Here is a 19709-nt window from a genome sequence, read left to right as displayed (position 1 = left end):
TATGCATAATGCGGTACCGCATTGAATCTCGCAAATGCGGTTCGCCCGAGCAGTGCATGATAGCCACTATGGAACGGGACTAAATCAAAGATTAACTCCTCACTTTGGAAGTTATCCGGGGATCCGAAGACCACTTCCAGTGTGACTGAGCCTGTTCAATGGGCCTCTACACCTGGTATGACACCTTTGAAGGTCGTTTTTGTGGGTTTGATCCTTGAGGGGTCTATACCCATTTTGCGCACTTTGTCCTGATAAAGCAGGTTCAGGCTGCTGCCGCCGTCCATAAGGACTCGAGTGAGGTGAAATCCGTCGATGATTGGCTCTATGACTAGTGCGACGAATCCGCCATGATGGATACTAGTGGGGTGGTCCCTGCGATCGAAGGTGATCGGACAGGAGGACCATGGGTTGAACTTTGGGGCGACTGGCTCCAACGCATATACGTCCCTTAGCGCATGCTTCCGCTCCCTCTTGGGGATGTGGGTTGCGTATATCATGTTCACCGTCCGCACTTGTGGGGGGAACCTCTTCTGTCCTCCGGTGTTCGGCGGCCGGGGCTCCTCCTCGTCATCGCTATGTAACCCCTTATCTTTGTTTTCAGCATTTAACTTGCCGGCCTGCTTGAACACCAAACATTCCATGTTGGTGTGGTTGGTTGGCTTGTCGGGGTGTCGTGGATTTGACACGAGCGATCGAGTATACGGTCCAAACTGGACGGGCCCGGAGTGCTTCTTTTGAATGGCTTTTTCCATTGACCGGGTTTAGAGCCTCTGAATCCAGCATTGACTGCCGTATCCTCGGTATTGTCGCTATTGATGCGGTTCTTGTGTTTGTTGCGACGTGACCTGCCATTGCTATCCTTGGTATCTGAAGTACCATGGTTCTTTGATATGTTATTGCTTCGAGCTAGCCAGCTGTCCTCTCCCGCGCAAAAGCGGGTCATGAGTGTCGTGAGGGCTGCCATAGATTTCGGCTTTTCCTGGCCATGGTGCCGGGCGAGCCACTCGTCACGGATGTTGTGCTTAAAAGCTGCTAGGGCCTCTGCATCCGGACAGTCGACGGTTTGATTTTTCTTTGTCAGGAACTGTGTCCAGAATTGCCTGGCCGATTCCTCTGGCTGCTGAATTATGTGGTTCAAGTCATCGGCATCTGGGGGTCACACGTAAGTGCCCTGGAAGTTGTCAAGGAATGCGGCTTCCAGATCCTCCCAACAACCAATGGACTCTGCTGGCAAGCTATTGAGCCAATGCCGAGCTGGTCCTTTGAGCTTGAGTGGGAGGTATTTAATGCCGTGTAGATCATCACCGCAAGCCATGTGGATATGCAGGAGGAAATCGTCAATCCATACCGCAGGATCTGTTGTGCCGTCGTATGATTCTATATTTACGGGTTTGAAACCCTGTGGGATTTGATGATCCATTACTTCGTCTGTGAAGCATAGGGGGTGTGCGGCGCCTCTATACTGGGCTATGTCGCGACACAGCTCGAACGAGTCTTGCCCACTGTGTTCGGCCCAACCGGACTTACTTTTACTGTATCCGGCGTGACGATTATCGTCTCGCATAGTGGCGCGCCCTCGTGATCCGTAGATCGATCTTGCATGTTTTTCTTTGTCCTCCAATACGTCTCGCAGGTCTGGCGTATTTCCCCATGCCTTTTTATTTGAATGGCGTCGGGGTGCGGGCTGAGCTTTTGGCTGGAATGCCTCTCTGTCGGGGCCACGAGCTGGCCGATCAGCCGCGTCATACGCCGGGGATGTAGGTTTCGGTGCTTCCTCCTCCAGTCGGGGTAGCAACCTGCACTTTGGGTAACTCTTGGAGGGGCGTTCGAGTTTATATTCCTCAGCCGCCAGGACTTCAGTCCATCTGTCAGCCAGCAAATCTTGATCAGCTTGAAGCTGCTGGTGCTTTTTCTTGAGGCTATTTGCCATGGCTATAAGCCGACGTTTGAAGCGCTCTTGTTCGATGGGATCCTTTGGCATGATGAATTCGTCATCGTCGAGGCTTGCCTCGTCTTCGGAGGGAGGCATGTAATTATCATCCTCCGCCTCTCCATCTGCCTCTCTCTCAGGAGGGCTGGCTCCTTCATCCTCCTGCTCTAAGTCTTGCTGGAGGGGATTGTTGTTGTCTTCGGCACTGTCCGGAGTGCTATTATCTCCGGTGCCGGTGTCACCACTTTTGCCTTGGTGGGACTTCGAGCGGCACCGCTGACGCTGGCGCTTGGGTTGCTTTTTGGAGGGGTCATCCTCCGTTGTCTCGTCGCCATTGCCTTCTTTGGGTGTATCCACCATGTATATATCATATGATGAGGTGGCTGTCCAGTGCCCTGTGGGCAGTGGTTCCTCTTCGTCTCCCGCATCGTCGTCCATACCGTCGATGTCTTTGGAGTCAAAGTCGAGCATGTCGGTTAAGTCGCCGACAGTGGCTACTAAGTGGGTGGTGGGTGGGCGGCGAATTTCTTCGTCATCCGCATCCCAATCTTGCCGGACGTAGTTCGGCCAGGTCTCTCCTGACAAGGAGAGAGACCTTAATGAGTCCAGTATGTCGCCAAAAGGCGAGTGCTGAAAAATATCCACGGAGGTAAACTCCATGATCGGCGCCCAATCGGATTCGACAGGAACGGGCGCAGGCGGTTCGGAGTTCGTGGCCGGAGAAGGATCCGGCAGTTTGGCAACACAGCTCTCGTAAAGGGTAAGGTCGATATTCGGGTCGATCGCCGCAGAGGATACGGCCTCCGTGGCGGGGTCCATCCACCGTCCATGGATGGCGCAACTGGCTCCGAATTAGGGCTCGGAGCGGCTGCCGGCGCGATCTCCTGAATACGGTCCGATGGTAGAGCTAAATCGTACTCATCGTGACCATGCGGTGCACGAGGTAGGGGCTCGAATCCGTCAAAGATCAAGTCTCCACGGATATCAGCCGTGTAGTTTAAGCTTCCAAACCTGACCTGGTGGCCAGGGGCGTAACTTTCGATCTGCTCCAGATGGCCAAGCGAGTTGGCCCGCAGTGCGAAGCCGCTGAACACAAAGATCTTTCCAGGGAGAAAAGTCTCACCCTGGACTGCATCGCTATCGATGATCGTAGGAGCCACCAAGCCTAACGGCGACGACATAGAGGAACTCTCAATGAAAGCACCAATGTCGGTGTCAAAACCGGCGGATCTCGGGTAGGGGGTCCCTAACTGTGCATCTAAGGCGAATGGTAACAGGAGGCAGGGGGCACGATGTTTTACCCAGGTTCGGGCCCTCTTGATGGAGGTAAAACCCTACGTCCTGCTTGATTTATTCTTGATGATATGAGTATTACAAGAGTTGATCTACCACGAGATCGGAGAGGCTAAACCCTAGAAGCTAGCCTATGGTATGATTGTATGTTGTCCTACGGACTAAAACCCTCCGATTTATATAGACACCGGAGGGGGCTAGGGTTACACAAGGTCGGTTACAAAGGAGGAGATATACATATCCGTATTGCCTAGCTTGCATTCCATGCCAAGTAGAGTCCTATCCGGACACGAGACGAAGTCTTCAAGCTTATATCTTCATAGTCCAACAGTCCGGCCAAAGGATATAGTCCGGCTGTCCGGAGACCCCCTAATCCAGGACTCCCTCAGTGAGGAAGAAGGGTTAGGAGACGTAGGATATTCATCCAACCGCCCGAAATGGTAGACTGGCCCAAATGATGAAAGTCAGGCGACTTGCATAACAATATATGTTTTTACACAGCAAAAGATCCCTAAAAACAACATAAAGAAAAACTATCACTGCTCGTGGAACGAGACGGCCTCGTCATCTTTGGCTGTCGGCGTGAACCAGCCGTAGCTGCCGACGTGTGTCTCCACACCGTGGTTGTCCTCGGCCTCCTGCTACTCGTTCACGCAGAGTGTGCGGGCGCTCTGCACGGATGAGAGCACCACCCGGTTCAAGTCGAGGACGTCCGGTTCCACCTGTAGGAGGGCCTTGATGGCAGCGGCATCCGCGCGCTCTGCATCGAGTTGAGCCTCCGCCGCCCGGTTCAAGTCCAGGACGTCCGGTTCCGCCTGCAGGAGGGCCTCGATGGCAGCGACATCCGCGCGCTCCATGTCGAGTTGAGCCTCCGCCGCCCGGTTCACATCCACGACATCCGGTTCCGCCTACAGGAGAGCCTCGATGGTAGCGGCATGCACGTGCTCCTCGTTGAGTTGAGCCTCTGCCTCCCGCTCCCCCTTTAGTATCGCCAGGTTGAATCGCTGGTCTGCCTGCACCATGGGGGACCCGGACGCTGGCACGAAGTCGACGTCCATAGTCTCATACCCATCGGGGGCCTTCTGCACCGTGACCTCCACCATGAACATTGGATCGGTTTCCTCCTCCACGTAGCTTGGCTCTAGAGAACTCGGGGATTGGCCTGCCGCAAAGCAAGCTTGGGAACGGAGGTCTGTGGCGCTGACCACCGCCGCGATTTCTGCGCGGCGCTCCGGCGTCAGCATCTTGTAGTACGTGATCTTGCGGCGCACCATGGCTTTCCGGTGAACTAGGGGACACTTGATGCTGGCTAGGGGATCGAAAGGTGGGGGAATGGGCTAGAGAGGAGGTGTGGTTTTGGGGCAGTGGCTAGCATAGGCTGAGCAGCAAAGGTTCTGGTGTGAATAGTGGTTCCGGCTGGGCAGCGAAGGTCAATTGGTTTTGACTGTACATCGCTCTTGTCGCGTTCACGTTGCCCCCCGGCACGCTGGACCCTCCACGTCGTTCACCGAATGGAACACGCTTCGTCTTGGGTTTTAGCTCGCTTGTGGGACCGCAGTTGAGAGCAAACCGACGTCCCTCCCCCTCCCCCGCCCGCGTCATTTATACTACCACTCCCTCCGTTTTATGCAGAGTAAATAAAAATAGAGGGAGTATACTATGGATGAGGATCCCCTGACATGGCCGAACCCATTTAGTAACTGACATGCGGGGCCTAGCAAGCATGGGGTCTGCCAGTAAGTGACCAAAAGGGAGGGTAAGGCAGGGATACCTACATCAGAGGATCCACTTCCACTACTTCTCCCTCCTTCCATCTACATGGCCTAATGCGTTTTTCGAGGCTAACTTTGACCAAATGTTAGAGTAATAATATATGACATGCAACTTACACAAAGCATACGGTCAAATTCATATGTGAAAGGAGCTTCCAATGATATAATTTTCACATTATACATCTCATGTACTATTAATCTTGTCAATAGTCAAAGGCGGTTTTGAAAAACGCATTAGAGCATGGTTAATAATATAGCCAGCCGATGGCTATAAGGAACTGCCATGTCATCTATAGCCATCATCTATATGCACTCATACAATAGTGTGGGCTATAAGGTTGGCTATTTCCCGCAAAATAATAATATAAAAGGTTGGCTATGGTATTAGTACTTTTCCCATCTCCTCTCTATCTCTTTCTTCAAATTATTGTATTTACCTAGGAATGCGTATATAGCTAGGCTGTTGCATGAGAGCTCACTCCCCTTACTTTTTCACATCTCTCTCCTTCACATGGGCAAAAGTGCCATGTAAGTTGGCTCTTAGTAGTAGAATGGCTATTAGGTTGGCTCTAAGCATTTAATATTTGCATGAGCAAGGTATATGATTGGAAGAGAGTTGCATGCATACTATTTTTTTTGATCTATGAGCAAGGTATATGATTGGAAGAGCCCGCTTCAGTCTCTCTCCTCTCTTCTCACTCCTCCAAGTAGGATTTTAATGACATGACAAGTCTTATAGCCTGCTGACTAGGCTTTATTAGACTTGCTCTTAGGCCCTATATAAATGGAAGGAGGGAGTACTATGAGCACTGCATACTCTACTATAGATGTTGTCAATACTCCACTAGTACTATTGGACAGGAAGCTTAAAAAGTTACTATTGGACTGGCTATACGTGGCGAAATCCTATTAGGAAGAGCTTGCGCGAGAACAAGCACATTCACGTGGTTGAAAACAAATTGGAAACCATCTATGTTTGAATACAAATCTAGGAGTACGTACCAATCTAACAATATTGATTGGGCGTTGTTGAATGTTGATACTTTTTTCGTTAAGTTTGATCAAAGTAGAGATACTTTGACTACACATAAAACTTATATGTAAACTACTCCCTCTGTTCCTAAATATAAGTCTTTTTAATATTGCAATAAGAGACTACATACAGAGCAAAGTGAGTGAACCTACACTCTAAACTATGTCTATATACATCCGTATGTAGTTCATAGTGAAATCTCTAGAAAGACTTATATTTAGGAATGGAGCGAATAGAAAGGATTGGAGGGAGTATATTGTATGTTCAAAAGCGAAACGAACATTGAATACCCTTTATATATGATTTGCGGATGCTATGATCACCGGTTCAAAATTTGGAATCCGCCTTAGGTATCACACATGAACCCACTCGTTTTCTCTCGATTTCATCTCAGGTTCCAGAGATCGATTGAAAGAGGACTAGGGTGGGTACAATACGTTCGTTTCGCTTATGAACGTACAATATACTCCCTCTGATCCCCACAGACCCCCTCCCCCGCGGGTCATTTCTATCATAGAAATAGACCAAACCTTTATCTCCTTGCACGACACGCAATTAATCTCTCAACATCAATCGATCTTGTCAAGATGTGTCGGGGCATGAACCGAATGGGATGTCAAAACTAAGATGGGAAGTGACACGTAGTTGAGGCAAAGTGAAACTTTAAATGAACCATTTGTTTGTATGCATGTCAGACAAATTACAACATTGGAAATACAAGCATGGTCTAGGCCCACATGCGAATGATACTCGGCGGAATGTTCGAATGACAAATGCGGGAGGATGAACTCGACCAGAGGGCGGCATGATCGATGGAGAAGAGGGTTGGAGAGGAATGAGAAATAAGCAACGGCACATGATTATACTTGAACGGCTAAGTTGTCTCATTTTCCCTTCCGTCTTGGTCACGAAGTAAGATACTCCGTCTGTTTTTATTTACTCTGCATATTAGGTTTGACTAAAGTCAAACTTCATAAAATTTGACTAAGTTTATAGAAAACTAGCAAGATGCCCGTGCCTTGCATGGAACATCAAGATCTTGTGGGAGAAAAGGATGAACGAGGGAAGGCCTTATCTGCAAATGTGGAGAGGAGTGCGAGTAAATTTTCATAGTTTCCTTCCTATCCGTTAGATATAGATCGGACGTCCTATATTGTAGGATGGCAGGCACACCATCATCACCAACTCTGCTTTTTATGTACACTAGCAAGATGCCCGTGCGTTGCACGGAACATCCAGATGCATTTGTATGAGTAGTTTATCTTGTGGGAGAAAAGGATGAATGAGGGAAGGCCTTCTTTGCAAATGTGGAGAGGGGTGTGCATATCTTTTTGCAAAATTGCCATAGTTTCCTTCCTATCCGTCAGATATAAATCGGACAGACTCTTATAAAAAACAAAGTTGGTGATGATGGTGTGCCTGCCATCCTGCAATATAGGCCGTCCGATTTATATCTGACGGATAGGAAGGAAACTATGGCAATTTTGCAAAAAGGTACCCACACACCTCTCCACAATTGGAAATAAGGCGTTCCCTCGTTCATCCTTTTCTCTCACAAGATAAACTAGTCATACAAATGCATATTGATGTTACGTGCAACGCACGGGCATCTTGCTAGTAAGAGTAGAAATATGAACATTTACAATAGCAAATATATATGATGTGAAAGTATATTCAATAATGAATCTAATGGTATTGATTTTTTATTGTATATGTTATTATTTCTGTCTATGAACTTTGTCAAAGTTTATGAAGTTTGACTTTGAGCAAAGCTAAAATGCAGAGTAAATAAAAACAGAGGGAGTATGCAGGGACTAGTATAGTTACTACTGCCGGAACATGGTAAGTTGGACCCCTAAATGCGGGCGCGGACCGGGCACACCTCAATTATTCTTTCAAACAGTCGGACACCTACATTTAGCACACCATCCAGCTACTTAATCAAGTGTTACGCTTCACTACTTGAAAAGGAAAAGGGTGGTACCATACCCAAAACCACCACACTTGGGGCTAGGGTAACAACTTGGTATTGTACCACATTTGAACCAGGGCACAAAAACCACCTGTTCTGTGCCTAATGCGCAACGCGGAGCACTGACGCTCGAATATGGCCGGGAAAACAGGGAAACTGACATGTGGGGCACACCTGTCGGGACGACGTGGCGCAGACTAGTCCAATGGTGGAGCTGGCCCGTGACCTCCTCGCCACCGGCAACTGTTCATGTGGGTCGTGGGGGTCAACAACGTGGCGCAGCTCCAGCACCGCCTCTAGGCAGGGCGATCGCGGTGAGCGACACACTCATCATTGCTGGACACGGTCGGTTTCAGTGTGCTGAGGGTGGCGTTAGCGCTCTGGCATGACCAGCAGATCAACACCCGGCTCATCGAGGATGCAAGGGGCGCCGAAGTGCGCGCACGCCGCGCCGCGTCAGCGGAGTGGTGTAGCGCGGCCAACTGCATCCCCAGGACCTGAGACCATGTCGGGTCGTCTTGCTTTTTCAATGACATGTAGGGCCGCATGTGAGAAAAGGGCATCTCCAACGTTGCCACGACCGCAGCTGACTACCCTGGCACACCAAAAACCCTCGTCCCTCGCGCCGTCGCGTGGTGCGTTCCTAGCCGGCGCCAGCTGCCCGCATTCATCTCATCCGTCCGTATGCCGTCGATAAGAGGCTCGGTGCCCGAGGAACAAACTCCGTGACTTAATGACGTGCCCGGATACTTTGGCCTCATTGGAATGCGCTACTTAAAGCGGCAATGCCCAGCTAACCTCCACACCATAGCGCATCGTCCTACTACCTGACACCACATCCGCCATGACCGCGAGCGTGAATGCTCCGCGGGAGAGCTTTGTCTTTGGGGATGAAGCTCGAGGTCGCCGCCCTCGCTCAAGTCGCCGCTCATGACACAATAGTGGTGTAGTCGGACGCGGACGCGACCGCACAAGCGGTGGCCACGATGGCGCCGATGACGAGAGCACCTTCAGCCACGCGTCCTACTTGCCGCTGTCCAATGTCCGACACCGCCAAGGTCAGGGACTCCTCCGAGGATGAGTAGGGCATGGGAGGCTGTAGGGCATGGTGTGCCAACTGGCCGGTCCGTCTCCCGTGTTCTACTCTTCCTCGCCAGAGACCGCACCTTCGTCTTGAACCCCGCCCTCGTACATGGAGATTGCAGATGGAGGACGTCGGTCACCGCTGTAGAATAGGTTTAGGGTCAGGTTTATTTTATTTTTCTGTCCTATAAAAGTTCGAAATGTAATGAAAATCTGCCATGTTTGCATTAATCTCGGCCGGTGTATATGAACTTTCACAATAATATAGTATATTGTAGGAGTACCGCGGGCACAATAATATAGTATATGAACTTTCACAATAATAATTATGTAACTAGGATTACGTAGGTGTAGCATTACTCTTCAAAAAACCCAACTAAGCCAACCTCCCAGCATATCGCGCGAGAAAATACCCGGCCGCACCGTTTTAGTTGGGATTACCGGATTACTAGTAGTAGTATCAACGGATCGCGCGAAGCACCAAGTTTTTTTTTGAGGGGGCGAAGCACCTAGTTTAAAAGGAAAAAGGGGGTACACTCACAGCACCCCTATCGCGGTCGCATTGCACCCCACACACATTCGGTCTTTCACACGGCTCACGCAAACAGAGCACGCTTCGGCTTGCCTCTTCACTGACACGTGGGACTGCACTTGGAGAAACCGACCATGCGCCAAACTCCCCCCGCCCACCATGCGAAATCCCCCCTCCCAAGAAAATTCCCCCCAAATCCCAAATTCAACCGCCCTTCGGCCAACTAGCCAATAATATTCCCCAAACCCCCTCCCCCGTCCCCCTCCACTCCATTCGCTCCTCCAAAGCCGCCCTCCCCGCCACGCCGATACGTCGGCGCCGCGGTTCATCGAGGGGATGCACGGCGATCCTCTCACTCCCACAGTAAGCTCTCGTAGATTGCCGTCCTCGAGCAGCGCCGCCACCGCTAGCGACGTTCTTGTGGAGGCGCACGGCGGTCAGCACCGCCACCGTTGGCAACGTTCGTGTGGAGACGCACGGCGGTCAGCCTCTCCCACGGTACGCGCATTCTAGACTGAGGCCCCGTGCATGTCGGTGTAGCACTGAATGTTAGCTGATAAACGCTGTTAATCTCACTGTTTGTCAAAGTAGTTTACAGTTAATATGCTATGATTAAGAAGCTTCCTTGCCCTGTTCTGCACTCAATCTGCTTAGCTGAGATGGCATGCTAAGCCTGATTAGCTGCTAAAATATCCTGCCATATATTTATTGTGACGTAGATTGCCATGGTCTAGTAGCTAATCTATTAGGTGAAATAGCTCTACACCATTTTATACTCAATCTTTGTTCGATGGTTGTGTGCTCGGCCTCATTGACTGCTGAAACAGCCTGTCATAATTTAGCACTCAAATCTGTTTGCTGAATTAGCTTTAAACATATTTCGTTACTTAGATCTGCTCGTACAAATATCTTCCCATAGCTTTAGACATCGACCTAGGTATTTTTTTCTGGACTTCATAAAAAAGCATATATGTTTTTCCTGTAATATCTAGTAGAAGAACTAATATGTATGTCTAACAGATGGAAAAGACCTGGATAACTTCTGCTCGAAGATTCTCTGCTGCATATGTTGAGGGGGTTGAAAACTTCATGAACTTTATCAGAGCTGAGTACGGTGTTCCAAAATCAGATGTGCTCTGCCCGTGTAGCAGTTGTATGAATTCAGTTACAAGACCCCAGTCAACTGTGCAAAATCATCTACACATGTATGGGATATCGGTCACATATACTAGGTGGGTTCATCATGGTGAAGCTATGAACGTGAATGTTACTGACTACGTGGAAGCAGCAGATCACCATCTTGATTTTCCTGATGCTCAGGTGGAAGAGGAGGAGGATGTGGTGGTGGCGGAGCCAGTGAGTTTGACCAACATTGAAACAATGCTATTAAATGCTCGTGCATTTCCTGAACTTTCACATGCAGAAGAAAAACGGTGGGCCCGCATGTTGGAACTATGCAACGTGGTTGTCAACCCAGGAAATAAGCTATCATTATTCTCAGCTATGGTCACCTTTCTTCAGGTGAAGACATCTGAGCGGATGACCAGGAAAACATTTGATGCAATGTTGGCTGCTTTTCTCAAAGCTTTCCCAGATGTGTCTGAGCTACCACACACCTACAGCAAAATGAAGAATTTCCTTCGTGCAGTTGGAATTGGAGATGATATGATCCATGTTGTAAGAATAATTGTGTTCTGTTCCGAAAGGATTATGCCAACTTAAGTGAATGCTCGAAATGCAAATCATCAAGATGGAAAGATGGCGATGCTGCGAAGAGGATTTCTCATAATGTTCTGAGACATTTTCCAATTACACCAAGATTGCAGAGGGTGTTTCATGATTGTGAAACAAGAGAGGATGTACTGTGCCATTCTAGGAACCAGGAGTACAGAGATCAGAGTGTAATGAGCCATCCATCACATGGTAGTGAGTGGAAAAGCTTCAATCAAAAACACAAAAAGTTTGCTGCTGACCCGAGAAACATTAGACTTGTCTTAGCTTTAGATGGATTTAAACCATTTGTCCATCAGAGCGCCACATATAGCATGTGGGCAGTGCTTGTTATCCCTTACAACATGCCTCCAAATGTCTGCACCAAAGAATCAAACGACATGATGGCCTTGCTCATCCCAGGTCCAAAAAGTCCTGGAAAGGATTTTGATTTATTCATGGAGCCTCTTGTGGAGGAACTTCAACAGCTATGGAGGGGTGTTCTAACTTGAGACCTATATAGCAGCCCACCAGCTGATTTCTTTCTGTGTGCTGTAATAATTTGGTGCATCCATGATTATCCGGCTTTGGGCACTATGTCAGGGCAAATGACACATGGTTACAATGCATGTGTTCACTGTGACAAGAATCTGATGTCATGCGCAATACTTAGCAAGATCTGTTACATTGGACACCGCCATTTCCTTGCCAAGGACAAGCAGCATCCTACAAAATACCGAAGACATGTGTTCAATGCAAAGCATGAAAACTGCGATGTGCCAAAGAGGCTCACCACCGATGAGTTGAAACTAGAATTAGAGAAGGTCAGGCATATTACACCAAGAAACCATCCTGGTAATGGTAGCGGGAAAAGGAAGCGTGGCAGGGCAGAAGAGAGATTATTGTTTACCCACAGGTCCACTTTGAGGGACATGGTTTATTGGAAAGATTTGGATCTGCGACATAATCTTGATGTGATGCACATCAAGAAAAATATATGTGACAACATTATCGGCACACTTCTTAATATTGAAGGCAAGACGAAAGATACCTTAAAATCTAGGATTTATTTGACACACCTGGGTATCAGAAAGGATTTGCAGGTGGAAGATGAAGGTAAACCACGGGATATGGCACCGGCTGTATACGTCTTGGACAAGGTAAAAAGAAAAGAATTCTGCAAAGTCCTGTCATGTGTGAGATTCCCACATGGATTTGCTTCCAACCCTGAAAGGAGAGTCAGTGCAGATGGAAACAAGGTACAAGGGTTGAAAAATCATGACTACCACGTCCGACTTCAAAGGGTTTTACCTGTTCTCCTTAGAGGATTGGGCTGCCCTGACTTATACAGAGCAGTTGGAGAGTTGGGACAATTCTTCAGGGAACTCTACAGTAGAAATATCAGGGTAGATGCTTTGGAGCATCTTAGAGACAAGATACCAACTATCATATGCGACCTTGAGAAGATATATCCACCAGCCTTCTTTGATGTGATGGTGCATTTGGCTGTTCTTCTACCTGACGAGGCACTACTTAGAGGTCCAGTATAGTATGGCTGGATGTACCCTATTGAAAGGCAGCTAGGAACTTTCAAGGGCTATGTTAGGAACAGATCTAGACCCGAGGGTTCCATTGCAGATTCTGCTCAAAATACATTGAAATAGCTGATCAGCTTAGCAAAGAGGTGGGTGAAGACAATCCCGGCCACAATGTTTTCGATTATTCTGTTCGAGTTACTGGGAAGAGTCGACAAGAGGACAAACCTAAAGATTTGGACAAAATGGTTTGGTATGTGTTGAATAACTGTCCTGAGATACTACCTTATATCAAGTAAGTGCTAAGTACTGCAGCTTATACATCGTAATCTACTAAACTTGCAGCACATTATTATATATTTAGATGTTTGACGCGGTCACTATGTCATGAGCACGGATACGTATGACAGAGAGACAACTGAAATGTATGCTGACATAACAGACATTGTTCAGTTGCAGTATGTCTCCAGTTTCGAGGATCATCAATGTGTAGTTCTGGTGTGCTGTCGTTGGTATAACCTGTTTTCCAGGATCACAAAACCCAGAGCTGATGATTATTTCAAATCCATCAATGTCAAGGCGGCGTACCAGACCAACGAGCCTTTTATTTTGGCAAATCAAGCAACACATATATTTTTCTTGGAAGACACATTTGCACGTAGCGATGACTGGAGAGTATTGCAAAGGTTTGAGCAGAGGCATTCGTTTAATGAGGTTGCACAACAAGATGATGCTTACATTGCTCCTGATGTACATGATTCCACAGATGTTCCTGATATCTTTGAGAACCATCAAGTCAATGATGCTGGCGAAAAGATTGCCTGTCGTGCTGTGGACATACAAGAGTTGATCAAGAAGAATCCAACATTCGAGGACATTGAGGATGAAGAAGAAGATGGCACTCTAGGGTATTACGATTCAGACTGATACACATGGCGAAGATGTTGACGCTGCTGCTGCAGATGATGATTATATTGCTTTTGTCGTATTTGCCTGTTAGAAGACGTTTTTTATCTACTATGTGAAATTGTGTTTGCTATGACAACTGAAACCCGATGAACGTGTTGTTTAGTATTTTGCTGTGAGAACATCACTTGTTATATATGTTCATTTGTGTTTGGTGATTGTATGACGACTAAAACATGATGACATTGTTGTTTAGTTGTACTCATATTTGGCTATGAAACTTGAATTTGATGACATAGTTTGCTGTTGGACTGCAATTTGCTCGACGTCTTCGAATGGGAACAAAGCTGACCCGACAGGGCCTCTGCTAATTTATATATTTACTACCAAAACGGCCTATGCTATTTATTTATACCCCCGATTTCTGTTAATATAAATCATTAGATGTTCACAACACTACGCCCAACCTGCTACACATGTTTCATTCATTACTAGTTTCAGCAAAGTGCGCATGTCATAGCCACTGAATACATCACGAGTGCTACATACACTTCAAATAAAGAGACAATCATCCTACAGAGCACATAGATTTATCCCATTATCTTCACAAGCTCTTTCATCTCCTCATTGCTGTCAAGGCCGTACAGAAGTGTTGCCTGGCCATGATCAGAGGAACTACATCTTTAACCTTCTGCTCTGCATCTTCCTTTCTGTCGTTCCTTTAGTTACTTGTCCAACACCCCAAACTGCTGGTATTGGGATTCCTCAGCTAACCAAATAATCATCGTAGTTGCGTTCCCCACATCAGCAACTTCCCATAAATACAAATCACACAAATCTTCCCTTTTCCGCACGAATCAAATTGGAAGATCATCAACCAAACTATTAAAAAAATCAGCAACTGAAAGCAGTAGAACAACACTTAAACATATTATTACCCCATGATTCGGGCATTTGTAGAAGACTCGACCAGGGTTGAGGATTGTGGTTGAGACGCGACGGATGACTCTATGTGATTTGCAGCAGTGGCACCACACCAAGGGCAGCGGGTTGCGATGAGCAACCGGCTGCGGTGTGTGTGCCGGTGGGGGTGTGATGAGACCCACACGCGATGGTACGGGTGGCGACTTGACGCATATATGGTCATTGCCTGCTGAGGAGCAGGTGGACGAGCAGCCAGCGGTCATGGTTGCTACAGCCAGAGCTTCTGATGCTAGGCAGAGTAAGTAGAGAAGAGGAGAAGCGAACGTTGGATATGTGAGTTTCATTACTTGTAGAGTAGCATAGCACCATATATAGTCATAGTCTAGGTTTGGATTCGAACCAGCTATAGGAGCATGTCTCTCTTTTTCCTAAAACTCAGCAATGTCTCTTTACTAGTACACTAGCTTGTTCTGTATGCCTTCTCAAGTCTTTGATTTTCTTTCTTTTTTTGCGAGGAAGGAAGGAGGACAAAATTGAGAGTTCTTGGGACTCGAACCCAAGACCTCTCAGTTGAAAACCAAGGGTGCTAGTCACTTATGTGGTGAACGTTCCCTGGGAGGAGGACGGCAGACGAACACATTTTCCTTGCAGTTTTAGTTGCGACGCAAGATGGAACGGTCGCAGTTTCGGGAATGTTATCAGGCGAACGAGCCCAGTTTTTCTGTTCTTGCTATATATAAAGATGTATGCTACCTGGTGTCATCTTAGTAAACAAACGATTGTGCCAACCTTGACCGTTGGATTGACATACAACGTCTGTCCTGCTTCTTCAGTCTCTTCTTCCTCCAGCCGCCAAATCCAAACTAGCGCCGGTGGTACCGCCTGCTCCCGCCTCCCACGGCTGGCTGTGCTGCCGCGCATGCATCATGGCCACATCGCACCCTAAAACTCTGCGCATCTTCCCAGGCTCCTGTTCATTCCCATCCGAGGCCTCACCATCGTCCTCCGCCTTGGTTCGCTCGCTGCGGCACCGCCCTCTGGTGTTGCCAACATGGTCAACAACCGAGAGGAATAAGGAGATGACTGTACATGGTGAGGATGACAGTAGGGACCCAGCAGCGCGTGCAGTAATTTTGTTTTTTCGGGACGCAGAAGGGTATCAACTGGGTTGTTCAGGAGCTGTGGCCCGTCTAGCACATGACCGGCCCAGTTTGTTTTTTTCCTTTCTGAAAGTGGCTAGCCCATCTATTTTGTTTTTTAGAGAATAACCAACGTAGGCCTACTTGTTTGTCTATGCCCTGCTGGGCCGGAAATCTTTCAAGACGAGGAGGGCTGCATTTTGCCCAGAAAATGGGCTATAAGTAATAAGAAATGGGCTATAAGTAATATTAGATGGGTTGTAAAATGAAAACATACAGCAAATAGGCAATTAGTTCCAAAATACTTTTTTCTTTTGGATTTTGATATTTTAAATTTCATTGTTTTTGTGCGGGTAAAATTTCATTGGATTTAAATTAAGGTATGTTTAGTTTTTAAATTAATTTGAATCTGGCTAGAAATTTCGGGATGTATGCTGTTTGGGACAGATTTGGAGGCTGACTTGTGGGTCTACTAGGTTGACGTGTACGAAAGGCTTTGTCAACTTAGTCCGCAAACGATTCTAGCAGCAGTGACCGTTGGATGTTAATCCAACAGCCGTGTTCAATACCTGATCTTCTTGCTCCAGCCGCCCAAACCAACGCCGGTGGGACTGCCTGCTCCCGCCTCCCGTGGCCGGCTGTGCTGCCGCATAGGTCATACCGCCCCACCCTACTCCATTGCTGGCCAGGCCATTCCTCTACTCACCCATACCTCCTGTTATTTTCCGGCGATGGCAGCCAGACCAGCAAACCCTCGTACTCCCCACCGCGTGGGCAACCACTGCCGAGTCTTCCGCGGCTCCATGTACTTCCCTTCCTAGGCCTCGCCGTTGTCCACCGCCCTGGTGCTCTTAGCACGCCATGGTCAACGTGGTCAATGAACGACATGCATTGGACGAGGACTGTATGTGGAGAGGCTGGCAGCTGGGTCCACGGCCGCACACAAGGAAATGCCTCCTTATTACGCACAAAATAGTGATTCCTCCATCTGACATCTGGGACCCACCGGAAGGGCCTCTGTATTTCGTGATAAAAATGTTCCTCCCGCTGACAGGTCGGACCCACCAGCTATATCTTCGCACACAAGGAAGTGCCTCCTTATTACGCATAAAAAATGAATACTCCCCGTGCTAGCTGGGACCCAACATAGTGGGAGGCCAACATGTGGGCCTACTAAGTTGACGGGGACGGAGGGCTTTGTCAACTTAGTCAATATGAACGATTCTAGCTCCAGGACCGTACGATGTCCATGCAACGGCCGCAGTGCTTCTTCAACCTTTGGTCTTCTTGGTCCAGCCGCCCAAAGCAGCGTCGATCGTGCCGCCTGCTCCTGCCCCCGTGGCCGGCTATGCTGCCGTGGAGGCCTCACCACCCCTACTACTCCCACCGCTGGCCAGGCCCTGCGGCGACGGCAGCCTCACACCGCAGCCGAACCTGTGAACCCTCATACTCCTCTCCGCGTGGGCATCCACTACCGCATCTTCCCCTACTCCACGTCGTCCCCTTCCTAGGCCTCGCCGTCATCCACCGCTTTGGTGCTCCCGGCGCGGCGTGGTCAATGTGGTCAACGAACGACTTCCATCGGAAGAGTACTGTACATGGAGAGGCTGACAGCTGGGTCCACGGCCACAGCAAGGAAGTGCCTCCTTATTACGCGGAAAATAATGATTCCTCCACTTGACAGCAGGGACCCACTGAACGAGCCACCATATTTTGTGAAAAAAACATTTCCCCCTAACTGCTGGGACCCACCAGCTATATCTTAGCAAGCAAGGAAGTGCGTCCATATTACAGGCAAAAAAATGATTCACCCCTAACTGTTGGGACCCACCAGCTACATCTTCGCACGGAAGGAAGTGCCTGACAGTTGGGACCCACCTGGTTGAAGCGTATGTAGCGTTGTCATTCTGGTCGCGAACGTGTACGTACATACTGGTCGATGTAGAGGCGCGCATGTGTCGTAGTAGAGGCGCGCACGTAGCATGTACACATACGTACAGCGGCCAGGGTGCAAGAAAGAAAATACGACCATGTACGTACATACAGGAAGGGTCTCGAACGCCTACTCGCGCATACGTATGACCATGGCTCATGTACATGGCTGAGTCGGAACGGAGAAGCTACGCTGTCGTTGTGTTCATTGGGAGGCAACCGGCTGGGTCTGAACGAAATGTGTCGTTGTGTTCATCGGGAGCCAACCGGCTTGGACAGAACATCTGATGGAAACGAGGCCTGGCGTACCGCAGAACGGAGGAAACGGCCTTGTGTTCGACCGACCACGGTCGAAACGGGATCCTTTTCATCGGGAGGGGTCTGGCGTACCGCAAAACGGAGGAAACGAACCTCATATGGTGGAAACGGGGTCTTGTTGATTGGGAGGGGTGTGGCATACCGCAAAACGGAGGAAACAGACTTGTGTTGGAGCGCTACGGTCCAAACGGGGGTCCTGTTCATCGGGAGGGGTGTGGCGTACCGCAAAACAGGACTCCACGGGATACTGTTCATCTCCACCGTCGACCTCCTCCAGCCTCCACGGGCTACTGTTCATCCACTGTCGACCTCCTGAAGCCTCCACCTGTGATTGTACATCCACGGGCTCCTGTTCATCCAGCCTCCACCGTGAACTCCTCCACCGGCTACTGTTCAACCAGCCCTCTCCACGGGGTCCTGTTCAACCACCCCTCCACGGGTTACTGTTCATCTAGCCCTCCACCGGCTACTTTTCAATCAGCCCTCCACGGGGTTGTCCTGTTCATCCAGCCCTCCACGGGGTCCTGTTCATCCACCGGCTCGATCGATCGGGGTAATGTTCATCCAGCGGAAATGGCCTTTACTACCACGGGGTCCTGTTCATCCAACCCCCCACCAGGAATTGTTCATCCAAACCCCCCAACAACGCTCACTGTTCATCCAGAGGCAGCATCAATCGGCTTTAGTTAGCAGCAATAGCGAAGGAATCACTCAGGTTCAGTTAACAGCAAGGGATCGATCGATCGCTCGGGTTCAGTAACAGTAGCCTGCAGTGCAATCGCTCGGGTTCAGTTAGAGCCCAACGCCTCGCACACACGCGCGTACGTATGAGAGAAACGCGCATCGCTCGGCCCCCGACCACCCACTGTAACTGGGAACTCCCCGATATTTTCCTCGCCCTCGCTTCTACCACGGTTTTCTCCGTCATGGACGGCCCAAAGAATGTCATGCAGCTGCGTCTCCGGCTTGCCCAGGACGAAAAGCCCATTTTCTGTCATGATTTTTTGTCATAGAAGTAGGACCCCACCACATCTATGATGATACCGGGTTTTGTCGCAATTATCGTCATGGAAGTGTCATAAGTATGACATAAATTTTTTTCGTTCGGCCCAAAATGTCATGGATGTGTCTTTTTTGTAGTGAGTGTTGTGCTCCCATTCCTTTTAAGATGTGGAAGTGTTGGCACAGGTGCCGATTCCAGCTCACTGCAGGTTTGCAGAATGTAGGATATTTAGCTCACACTATAACGTACAGAATCTTTTCTCATCTTGAGGCTTGGTGAAGATATCAGCGAGATTGCCTTCGGTGCTGATGTGTTCAATAACAATATCTCCTCGAGCATCATGATCGTGAATTAAATGATGTCTGATGGCAATATGCTTGGTGTGAGAATGCTGTATTGGATTATGTGCAATTTTGAACACACTCTCATTGTCATAGTATAGATGAATCTTCTTGACTTTCATGCCATAATCCTTCAGAGTCTGCTTCATCCACAATAACTGAGTGCAACAAGCGCCAACAACAATATATTCAGCTTCAGCCGTAGAGAGAGATACACAATTATGCTTCCTTGACGACCAACTGACCAAAGATCTACTGAGGAAATTGCATGTCCTTGAAGTAGATT

This window comes from Triticum urartu, chromosome 1A (assembly GCF_056163025.1).
Source record: "Triticum urartu cultivar PI428250 chromosome 1A, HENAU_Tu73, whole genome shotgun sequence".
NCBI lineage: Eukaryota > Viridiplantae > Streptophyta > Magnoliopsida > Poales > Poaceae > Triticum > Triticum urartu.
This window is presented reverse-complemented; position numbering follows the sequence as displayed.